The sequence below is a fragment of the Myotis brandtii genome, unplaced genomic scaffold, assembly GCF_000412655.1.
Source record: "Myotis brandtii unplaced genomic scaffold, ASM41265v1 scaffold915, whole genome shotgun sequence".
In the NCBI taxonomy this organism is placed as follows: Eukaryota; Metazoa; Chordata; class Mammalia; order Chiroptera; family Vespertilionidae; genus Myotis; species Myotis brandtii.
The window spans coordinates 1,323,524-1,333,631 of NW_005371769.1; positions in this window are offsets into that span (position 1 = coordinate 1,323,524).

The window sequence follows — 10,108 nt, forward strand, 5'->3', positions numbered from 1 at the left end:
CCCGTCAAGTTCTGAGCGTTTCCTGCACCAGGTCCCGGGACTCTGCATAGTGCCAGCAAGAGCTCACAGCCACTCGCACATAAATCTCCCTTGTTTATTTTATGAATGAGAGGGGACATTAAATACTCAAATAGAGTCCATCGAGCACACTTCCAGCCCAAGAGACACTTAGAGCAAGTCAGCCCCTCTGTGGCCTTAGGGAATTCATAGCCAGGCCTGGGTGCAGCCGCCAGAGGGTCTCTGGGCAGCAGACAGTGTCCCCAAACCCACACCTCAGGGCCACACAAGGGCGTCAGCTCTTGGGGAGAGAACATGGGCATCAGGACAGGTGAACTCCGCAGGTATTAACAGGCACTTTTTTTTTCATTGATTTCAGAGAGGCAGGGAGAGGCAGAGAGAGATAGAAACATCAATGATGAGAGAGAATCATTGATGGGCTGCCTCCTGCACGCCCCACACTGGGGATCAAATTGTGACCTCCTGATTCATGGGTCCATGCTCAACCACTGAGCCACACTGGCCAGACAGCAGGCACTTTGAGGGCTCGGTGACCTGACTGGGTCCAGGCCTGAGTCCCAGCTGCCTCTGACAGTGGCGAGCGGAGGGTAAGCGCGAGGCCATGCTTGCCTGGATTCCCGTCGGCAGGGAGCTGGCGTGCCGGCTGTGTGGGCCGCTGATGCCACCCACCTGCCTGGAGGCAGCCTCGGCCACCTGTCCTCTACCCTGTCTGTGTCCTTGGAGTTTCCCAAGGACCACGGCCACCAGAGAAAACACAGGCCATACCCCACAGCCTCGTCTCTGCAGCTCACCACGAGCAGCAGCCCTGGTCAGCAGGTAGAACAGCTCGGCCCCAGCCTGGCTCTGGGACAGAGAAGGACCCCTTCCTGGGCCCCCCTGCGGACCCCCGGAGGGAGGTGCAGCCCGGGGAGCCAGGAGGAGAGAGGCTGCGTACAGATCCTTGAGACCCGCTGGCCCACCCCATCGTCCCTCCATGCCCCTCTCACGGCTCCCACCCTACGCAGACCATGGGGCCCCCCACGCTGCCGGGGACTCAGCTACTGCTCTGCCCGCCCAGTCTTCACACAGGTGCCTGTTTCCCTAATGAGATGGGAGCTCCCAGCATCTCCCCCACTCCTGCACCCCCACCCCGCCAGCTCCCAGCAGAGAACTCAATAAAGACCTGTCCTGGCAGAATCAGTGAAGGGCTCTGAGGGTCTAAGTGCCACCTCCCGGGGCCCAGTCTGCCCCAGTCCTGCAGAGAGAAGCCGGGCCCCCGCCTCCGGGGCTCCCAGGCTCCCGGCTCCCGGCTCCCTGGAGACCCAGACAAACTCACGTTCCCTCCTCAGAGAGATGCCCAGAAAAACCCAGACAATGGGCACTAAAAATACCCGGGAGCAGGCAGGATCTCCCAGGAGCATCTGTGACTCCACACGGAAGTTATAAATACTGAGTAATGTTAATGCAGAGCCATCAGTCATCCGGGGACAGCCACGTCCTTTGTGGGGACAAGGGATGTTTTTCCAGATCTGTAATTTATTGCTCTTTACAGTTAAATCCAGCTACAGGCAAAAGGAAAAATGAACAAAGCAGGGTCTCCCGCGAGCAGCCCAGGGAGGGCAGGATCCGCACCTCCACCCTCCACCCTGACCCCTCTGCAGCCCAACTCGGGCTGTGGGACCTATGTGTCCCCGGGGATCCCAGGGTCGCCCTTGATGGCCCCGAACAACCCGGTCGGTCCTGCGTCTGCTTCCCAAGTGGGGTTCCAATTCTTGCACATGACGCCCCTCCAGCTACAGGTGACCCCAAAGGCTCCTCCCACCTTCCTGACCCACCCTGCCGGCTGCCCCCCTGCCTCCCCATAGGGCTCTGGGGCTCCCCAGAGCCTCACTCGCTGGCCTCCAGGGTGCTCTACTAGGCAGTGGCCGCTCATAGGCTGGTCCCTCCATCCCCGCTGACAGCTCGCTCCCACCTAGCGCTGTCCACACTGTCCACAGCGTGGCCTCAGCCCTTGAGACCCAGGCCCCAGCCCTTGCAGGCTGAGCCTCAGGGTGGGACGGTTAAGAGCAGCTGGGTGGTCAGGAAAGGGTGGCCCACGTCCCAGCACCCTGGGTGGGGCAGCCAGGAGGTAATGGCTTTGAGGACGTCTGCTCCATGCGTGGGGATCCCAGTGCAAAGGTCTCAGAAAAAAGAAAAGCAGCCATAAACCAAAGAGCAGTGTTTCCTGAGAGGAGGGCTCAGGGGCCAGCGGCACCAGTGGCGGGAGACGTTGGTGCTGGAAGCTCCCGTGGCCCAGGGCGCGGGGGCTGGAGGGCTTCGGGAGGGGACTGGCCCGCCAGCTGAGGCCCAGCCGCTCTGCGAGGTGCTCCCTCAGCTGGCAGCCAGCGCCTCTCCCAGACAGACCGGGCCAGCAGGAGCCAGGACGGCCGCCCAGGTGCCCGAGGCAGGCAGGACCCTGGGAGCGGGGCTGACTCTGGGCTCCAGCCGGGGCTCCCCTCTTAGACCCGCCCCATCCTCGTCCAGCCAGACCGAAAGGCCCAGGGCGTTGGAGTGGAGGCTGTGGGAACAAGGGACACAAAAGACCGGTGGCTCCGTCAGTTGGAGCATCATCCCATATACCACGGAGGCTGCGGGTCAATTCCCAGCCAGGACACATGCCTAGGTGTGGGTTCAGGCCCTGGTCAGGGTGCCTACAGAGGCAACTGATTCTCTCTCTCTCTCTCTCTCTCTCTCTCTCCCTTTCTCTCCAATCAATGAACATATCCCCAGGTGAGGATTTTAAAAAATAAATAAATAAAAATGATCAGGACTGGCCGTCCCAGCACAGACTGCTCCTGATCTTGGGGCCCCGGCCCCATTCTGTTTTCTTTCTTTTCTTTTCTTTCTTTCTTTTTTTTGTTAATCCTCACCAGAGGAGATTTTCCCCATTGATCTCTAAAGATAGTGAAAGTGAGGGGGGGGGGAGAGAAAGAGAGAGAGAGACATTGATGTGAGAGAGACACATCCGTTGGTTGCCACCCACCGGGATCAAACCTGAGACCCTTAGGTGCTTGGGCAATGCTCCCGGCCCCATTCTTTACCACATTCAAGCCTGAGTCGGATTCGGGGCTCCTGTGGACAGATGCAGAGCCAGGACTGCTGATCCCCCCCTCCCCACCACGACTCCTGTTGAAGTCCCAACCCTAGGACCTCAGAATGTGACCTTATTTGGCAATAGGGGGGTTGCAGCTGCCATTAGTGAATAGAGGTCACACTGGAGCAGGTGGCCCTAGTCAGACTCAACTGGTGTCCTTATAAGAAGGGGACACGGGAACAGACAGGGAGACAGGGTGATGCGTCCACAGGCCAGGGGCTGGGAGCGGCCTGGAGCAGATTCCCCAGGAGGGGCCGGCCCTGCGGACGCCTGGGCTCTCACGTCCGGCCTCCCACATGGGGAGAAGGAGTCTATTCTTGAAGCCCCCAGTCTGTTGCAGTGACCGGCGGCCAGGACACTCTCACACCAGCCTGCCCACCGCCCTCTGCTAGGCCTCTGGGGTGTCCACCCCGGAGCGGGGCCTTGCCCTGCTCATAGCAGCAGGAGCCATAGCCTGTAGGACCATTCAGGCCTGGATCCTTTTTTTAAAAATCCTCACTGACCGAGGATATGTTTTTATTGATTCTAGAGAGAGAGAGAGGAAGAGAGAGAGAAACATCGATCGGCTGCCTCCTGAATGCACCCTACAGGCAGGGATTGAAACCCACAACCTAGGTATGTGCCCTGACTGGGAATTGAACCTGCAACCTTTTGGTGTAGGGGATGATATGCCAACCAACTGAGCCACCCAGCCAGGTCTGATGGTGCCTTTGCTGGTCCCAATCCCAATCCCCAGCCAGCTGGGCCCTCTAGGTTGTTTTTGGCCCAAAGAGGAGGTTGAGCCTGTATTTGGAGAGGAGGCTCCACAGAGTCCCCAGGCTGTAGGCACAGCCCTCATTAGTGGCAGATGGAGTGTGTGTTCCATGCAGCCACCCAGCGGACACCCCAGCCCGGCCGGCCACCCAGGCAGGGTGAGGTCGTGCCAGCCTCTGCTGCCAAGCAGAGGTGTCTGCTGATGCCCCCGGGGGCGGGGAGGGGGCCTGGTGGGGAGCCAGCGGCCTGGAGAGGGGCAACTCACATTTTCCAATGACACCACACTGGGCTGCAGGGCCCGGCTGGTACGGGCAGGGGCCTCTTAATCCCCTCCCGGTCTGCCTCCGACCATGAAGGGAGGTGGAGGAGGAGGTGCCAGGGGAGGCCCCACCGGAGCCACTTGAATGTGTGTCCCACTCCCTCTGAGGGGGCAGCGGCTTCCTCAGGGCCCTGGCCGGCTCTAGGCTCCAGAACGTGGACCAGGGCTCCTGAGCCTGTAGTCACCACCCACACTGGACTCAACACAAGGGCACACAGCATGGTGGGAGATGCTTGAGGAATGAAGGGATGTATGAAGAAATGAAGAAATGGGGGTACTCAGTTCGGGGCCCTCCTGGGAAGCTCCTACTCTAGCCCCACATTTCGTCAACAAGACCTGCAGTCCAGGCCCCAGCCTATACCTCGCTCACGGGGCCAGCAACTGGATGCGGTGAGCACAGACCACCAGCCCTGGCCCCACGGGCCCCCAGACAACCTGGGCAAGCCCTGGATGGGCGAACCCACACCTGCACGAGCCAGGTCATCAGGAGGGCCAGGTGCAGGCTGGTGAGGACAGGGGCCTGGGACTCCACACAGGCTCAAACCCAGCTCTGCCCAACCAGCTGGGTGGCCTTGGGCAAGTCACTCAGCCTCTGTGGACCTTGGATTCCCACAGCCCTGCTTGCAACTGCAGAGACTAGAATCCCCTACGGCTGTCCGTGGGGAGCCAGCCAGGCAGGGGCACAGGCAGCGGCTGTGCCATGTGGGGAGTCCCCTGAGTGGTCCGCTTTGTGCCAAAACCAACTGCCAGATGAGGCCTTCATCAACCTCCGTGTCTTGGGTCGACGTTCCTGCTGGGTTCTGCAGATCCCATGAAGGAGGCGGAGCCCCCCCTCCCCCACGCCCCCAGCAGTATTTGAGGGAGAAGCAGAGAATGTGCAGAACAGCAGACAGGCCAGTGCACAGACCCTGAGGCGAGCCCTGCCGGGAGCGAGGAGCCAGCCGGCCCCTGCAGACTCGTCAAGTAGGGGCTGTGGAGGGCGTGAGGGTTCCAGAACGCGGTCTCCTGTTACCAAGAGCCCCTGCGGTGGTGTTGGGAACAGAGCCCGGGGAGACACTGGAGGTGCCCAGAGACAGCCATGCATCTCTCCGCCGGCCACCGAGCACCAGCAGCCAGGCGGGCAGAGGCGTCCTCCCTTCCCTCCTTCATTCCCTTAGTTCAGCCCAGCCCTGGGCTTCGAGGGAGTCGAGGGGAGGGGAGTCTGCTCCATGTCCCCAGGGCTCACATGAACACAGGCAATACTCCGTCTGGCACGTTGCCCCGGTCAGCGTGGGTTCCTGGCGTCCCTGCGCCTGCTTCCGCACGCTCCACAGTTCCCTCAGACTGCTGGGCTCTGAGCCCCAGGTGTGCCGCTCTTGTGGGGGTCTCTGGGCATCACTGCCGCTCCCTGCCCGCTCCCAGCCCCAGTGCACAGCCAGTGACAGGTGGCACTTGGGAAACAGAGCAGGCAGCCCGGGCCCGCTGGGCCGGTGGCCGACTGGGACATGCTCTCAGGGGTCCTGACACCCAGGGCCTCCCACAGACATGGACACGGAACACATCTCTGAGGCACGTGGCAGTGTGGCCCCTGGGCTCTGAGAGCATCCACAGGCGAGGCACCTAGCAGCTCACTGACGGCCACAGACCCTGCCCCAGACCCCCTGCGGGGACAAGCCCCATTGTCAGCACCGTGAGCCCGTGAGCATCTCCAGGCCTGTCCGCCCAGCCCTGGGGAGCCTGCGTGGGACACGCCCAGCACCTCTCGACCCCCAGGGCCCTGCAGCCATCCCCCCCACCCCCGTCTCGGCCAACACGCAGCGCCTGCCTTCCAAGGACCAGGAGGGCCCCTTCCCCTGGAGAGGCCCTTGCTCTGCCTTTGATCCTCCCTGAAGCTCTGCGGGCTCTGCTCCCGCTCGGCCACGACATTGACAATTGTTTATTAGTTCTGAAATAGCTGAAATTCACGTCAAACATTCTCATGTTAGAAAAATGTTTATGAAGTGCTATCGCCGTTTATGTAACTGCGTGTTTGGGAGAGCAACAGAGGCTGTAGCGGACCACACAGCCTCGGCCTGGGCTCCAGGCAGTGCCTCCCGGGCTGGGAGGGTCCCAGAGCTCGGACCCCACCCCCAGTGCCCTGCTCCCGAGGTCAGGGAAATGTCCCCCAGGCCACCTAGCAACTCGCCAGCGCTGGGTTAGGGAGGGAGGCATCCCCCCCACCTCTGCCTCTAAAGTAAAGGCCCCGGAGGCCCCTTCCCAGTGTGGACATCACTGAAGCGTCAGACAGCGCTCCGGGCGTCGGGTGGGGACGAGGTCCTGCTCAGCCCCTGGGTTTTAAAGCGCTCGCTTACCCCACTGGAAAGCCTTTCTGTGAGGTGACACCTGGCCTCCTCCATGTGCTCTGGCCGGGCGCTGAGGCCACACGGGGAGGCCCTCAGAAGCATGAGCTCAGACCTGGAGGGCACAGGGTCCAGCTGGTGGAGCCAGAAAGGCCCCTTGGTTCACTCCAGCTCCCCTGCTAACGCCAGGCTGACCGTGCAGGTGCCCGAGCAGCCCAGGCAGGGCCTCGGGGACAAGACAGCGTGGTTTCTGCCCTCCCGGGTTGTCCTGTCCAGCAGGACAGAAAGGTGGCAACAGCCACATGCTGCCATTTCAGATGCATTATTCATGGTATTGATATCAAGGGGGCACAGGGCCAAGACGCAGAGGGTACAGCTGGTGCGCCTGTCTGTCTGAGGGGCTGCTGCTCGGCAAGAAGGAAGGATGGCTGGGAAGGCGCCAGGGTGGGGACCCCCAGCCAGAGCGGCTCCACACACACGGAGTTCCGGGAGAGACATGGTCGCCGCTACGGCAGAACTGGGAGCTCATCAAACCCATCAGACTGAGCGCCTCAGAAAGGGGTGCTGAGCAATGCCTGCCACCCGGTAGATACTCACTTAAAGTGATTCAGTAAGAGCTCCAACAGCTGGGGAAGAAAAGGGTCTCCAATCGAAGCAAAATACCCCAAATAATTGCGAACAGGAGCTCAGACCTGCGTGCCCAAGTGGCACAGCTGCACCACACACAGCAGCCACAGCGTGGGAGCAGCCCAGCGTCCACTGCAGAGGATTCGATAAACACATGGTGCTCGTCCCTCCAATGGAGTATTAGTGAGCCGCTAAAAGGAGGGAAGCGCGGATCCAGGCTACAGCACGCATGAGCCTCAGAAATGCTGAATGAGCCCGGCCAGTGTGGTTCAGTGGTTGAGCGTCGACCCATGACTCATGAGGTCATGGTTCGATTCCTAGTCAGGGCACATGCCCAGGTTGCGGGATTGATACCCAGTGTGGGGCGTGCAGGAGGCAACCGATTAATGATTCTCTCTCATTATTGATATTTCTATTTCTCTCCCTCTCCCTTCCTCTCTCTGAAATCAATAAAGATATATTTTTAAAAGAACGAAGTGATGAATGAGAGAAACCAGACACAAACAACCACATGCTGCAGGATTCTGTTTAGGAAACTTCCAGAACAGGCGAATGCATCCAGACGGAAGCTGATGGGGCAGCAGGAGCTGGGGGGTGAGGGGTCTTCATGCCTATGGGTCTCCTTCTGGGTGGTGGGAATGTCGGGGCCTGGCCAGTGGTTCAGTTGGTTGAGCATCATCCCGTGCACTAGTTCTATTCCCAGGCAGGGTTGGAGGCTCAATCCCCAGTGGGGGGTGTGCAGGAGGCAGCTGATAGATCTCTCTCTCATCAATGATTCTATCTCTCTTCCCCTTCTTCTCTCTCAAAATCAATAAAATCATATTTTAAAATAAAGAAATAAAGAAAAAATTTTAAAAGAAATAAAATGTTCTAGAACTAGACAGAGGAGTGGTTACACACCATTGCAAATGTGCCAAATGCTACTGGGTTGTTCACTTAAAAATGGTTAATTTTAGATTGTAGGAATTTCACATTAAAAAACAAAAACACCAGAGCAAAGTTTTGGAAGATCCTAACGCTGGGTGTGCGGTGACCCTGGGCACACCCAGGGCGGCTCTCCCACCCAGGCCCAGGGAGCGGAGAACAGAAGCCACGCCCTCCGTCTCCCACAGACCCCCGTGTGGAGCACAGCCACCAGGGCCCGACCAAGCCAGACGAGCCCCCCCCAACCCCCCCGGCCCTCCAGTGCTCACGAGCACCAGGGCGGGCAGCTCCCGAGGAGAACAGGCCCCATCGGAGGACTGGGGACCCACGGAGAGCCGCCCAGACCCCCTCGCCACCCACAGTGTCTCCTGGGGCCCCTAACTTTGTTCCTTTGTAGCTGAGCCCTGAAACAAAGACTTAGATTCTGTCCCGCAGTGTGTGGCCATCTGATCACGAGCACTCGTAGCCAGGAGACCTTCCTTCTGGACAGAGCTGGGTGACAACAGGGCATCGGAGCACCTGGCTGCACCGGGAGGCCAGTCACCGCCTGGCCTGCTGTGGCCCCAGCCCAGGATGCACTGTGAGACCCAACCCCAGTCTGAGCTGCCTGGACACCAACACCCCTCCTCCCGAAACTGGGCCTTCCCAGCCCTCCATGAGGAGAGGGCTCCCAGCTGGCCCTCGGGGTCACAGAGGGTCACAGTGCCCGCCAAGCCCATCAAAGGGGCAGCCACCTCCCGCCTTGCCCCTCCAGGACGCTGAGACCAGCGGTGACAGATATTCTGATCTCCCTTCCCATGGCCTCATTATGTAGCCTTCTTTTTTTTGGCCATAAAATTCTGACTCTTAATATTTTCAACTCTTGTTTCTCATAAAACAACAATATTAGTATTTCTGTAGAGACACGTGGGCCATTACTGTATCTTTATGATGTGCGTGGGATCCATGCTGCATGCACCGTGGCTTTCTGACATCACACTCCTGGCCAGGAAGCATCGGTTACATCGGGTTTGACACTGCCTCTACCTCCCGTGCGTGCAGGAAGACACGGTTTTATTATCTGTGAGGTGCCGACAGACAGCCCAGCTCGGGCTGGGTCACTCCCATCACGGACACCTCCTTGCCCCGCCACAACCATGGACCGAGTTACCCTGACCCCATTACTGCTCATACGTGTTCAGCCACTCGAGAAAGCCAGAGGCTGTTCTGTGCAGACACACAGGTCCGGAGCGCTGCCACCGTCTGTCGGGCCGTTTACATCTGGGGACAGGAAGCAGGAAAACAAGTTTTTAAGTTCCCGGAGTCGGCGAGGAGGCCCGGAGCTGCAGGCCAGGCTCCGGTGGGGTCTCGGGTGAGCTTCGCTGCTCAGTGACCAGGATGCCCTCCAGGACAGCCCTGCTCCCCAAGACCACACTGCCCAGTGACAGGCTGAGGCTCTGGGCCTTCCCCAGCTGCTGACCCCAAAAAATGTCAAAATAAAAAACAGTGTAAGAGTGGCCACTTGGGAGGACTCAGCAGGCCAGGCGCTGCCCGGCATCCATGGGTAGTTCTCGCATCTAATTCCCACACCTTCCAGGGACAGTGGCCCCCACTGTCCCCAAAAGAAAGCTGAGCTGGGAAATGCCCAGGGCGCCCGCTGGTTTTCCCCCAGAGTCCCCCCCACCCCCCACTCACGGCCAGCGCAGGCTTTTCAGGGGGTGTGAGACCGTCAGTGCAATCCCCCCAGAACCCGGCCCGTTATGTTGTGGATATGGACCAACTGACTCTAAAGTTTACATGGAGGCGAAAGACCCAGAGCAACCAAAGAAACCATGAAGGAGTCCTAGCTGGTGTTGCTCAGTGGATAGAGCATCAGCCTGCGGACTGAAGGGTCCCGGGTTCAATTCCAGTCAAGGGCACATGCCAGTTGGGGCTTGATCCCCAGTAGGGGGTGTGCAGGAGGCAACCAATCAATGATTCCCTCATCATTGATGTTTCTATCTCTCTCCCTCTCCCTTCCTCTCTGAAATCAATAAAAATATATTTTTAAATAAAATA